Source organism: Centruroides sculpturatus, unplaced genomic scaffold (genome assembly GCF_000671375.1).
Source record: "Centruroides sculpturatus isolate CEXI.00-Female unplaced genomic scaffold, Cexi_2.0 scaffold388, whole genome shotgun sequence".
Classification (NCBI taxonomy): domain Eukaryota; kingdom Metazoa; phylum Arthropoda; class Arachnida; order Scorpiones; family Buthidae; genus Centruroides; species Centruroides sculpturatus.
Window position 1 is genome coordinate 95185 of NW_019384674.1, and position 2214 is coordinate 97398.

Sequence of the window (2214 nt, forward strand, 5' to 3'; positions counted from 1 at the left end):
AAACTCAAGACAGCGTAAGCACAATTATTCCAGATATTACAGGTTCCGACAAGTAAAGAATTTTTATAGTCATGCCACAAATAAGCTATATATTGATTATTGACCATTTGTGACATGCTATAACGAGCAAAAATTTAAAAAAACTAATAGGTAGGTTTAAAATTAATAAATACAAATGTATTCTGGCAGTGAATGAGTTAATTATGCTTTCTATTTGCAAAACTCCTCAACCTTAACACAAAATAAGAAAAAAAGTGAATTTTTAAGAAATTTGCGGGATTTCCCGGGATAAGAAAAATTTCCCGGGATATTTCCCGGGTTAAAAAAACAACCGGGATCCCGGGATCCCGGAATCCCGTTTCAGAAACCCTATGCTGTATTCATAATTATGTATTATCGTTTAAAGTAATATCTAATCGTTTCATTTATTTAATAATTATTATTTTCACCAGTATGTTATGGTATAATATATACATCTCATTTATAACTTATATTCCATTCATTAGCACCATTTAAATATCCATTTATTAAATATTAAAGGTTAAATTACACAGATCTACAGCCAAAAAGCTTCAAAAACCAAAGTAGCTGAATATTACTAATTCAATGGTGCTGAATACGAAAATGACAATAAAAATGTTAACTTGGCTCTAGTTTTTAAAATTTCAAACCAAATATATCAAATTTTTGGAAAAATGTGCCGTTTTTCTCTAGTTCTTGAAATGTCTTCCTATACAGGCTGAAGTACATTTTCTTGAATGTCTATGGAAAAAAAAAAACAATTATTTTTGTCTGTTAATGAATTTCCAATCTCCTTTTTAGTTCAGCCAATGATCACCAGAGAGCAGCAATGTGGCCGTTCTCCAACACCAAGCATATATTGCATCATTCGTCAGTTGGCGTGATGCTTCTTGTGTAAAAACTCACGCAGTGCGGTGAAGTAAACCGTGTCTTTGCTTTGTATTCTTCAGTTTATCAGTAGGTCCGCGTAAGTTGACAAAATGCCCCGCAAATGTGTTAATAATGTTAACAATTTTTGTTATATTTGTGGTAAATTCACGTGTGCTTCGCAAAAGCGTAATATCACTCCACTTGTTAGCGCTGCCTACAAATTGTATTTCGGATATAAACTTGGTGACCAAGATAAAGCATGGACCCCACAAGTATGTTGCAACCACTGTGCATTACTCTTTGTTAGTAGCTGAAAGGGAAAAAGTGTTCCATGAAATTTGCAGTACCTATCGTATGGAGGGATCCCACAGACCATGTACATAACTATTATTTTTGTATGGTACCTCCAGTCAGTAATGGCTACTCGAAGAATAAAAAATGGACAATAAAATATCCCAATATTGAATCTGCACGTCGACCTGTACCCCACAGTGAAGTATATTCAATTCCTCAACCACCAGAATCATATTCACGTGAGTCAATTGAAAATGCAACCGAAGTTTCTGATGATGCACAGCCATTAACATCTACCGATCCTGATTTCACGTCGAAAGTCAATGGATGAAACTCTCTATTTAAAATTTATTTTGTATTACAAGTACAATCTATATATTAACAGGACTTATTATACTGGAATTATGGATGCAGATATTTAGTCTAAAAGTTCAAAAATAATGTTCTTTATTTAGTTCACCTGAACACATACACTTTAAACATGTGTTTCGGACTTGCTCGTCCCTCTTCAGCAGGCCTTCCAACGACACTTTCTATAATTTATTAACAACAATCAACAATAAAAACATTTTCGGTACAATTATCACTAAAACTAGTTAAGAACACAGACATTTCCCGACAATCAATATTTAAAAATTCTTACAATTTCTGTATTGCCTATCTTCACTATCCTTCCACCTACACTTACTATCCACAACAACCATACGATTTGACACATTCCTAATTTTTTTGACAATTAAAATCAATTTAAAACAATAAATTTTAATCATTATCTAAAATATTATATCAAATCACTCACTTCGTTTGGTTCGTTTGTATCTGCTTACTTTTGTTTCTAATACATTCTCATTTCCTTTTATAATGCTTAACCATGATTGGTGGATTTCTCTACCACTGTTGGTATTCATTTTATTATTTTGATTAATTATATTTAAATGCTCGTACAGTTGTCTTTTATAATTATTTTTTTCCTTTTTTCTAATTTTTACCGTATTTAGATCTATTGTACAACCTTCTGAATTACAATGG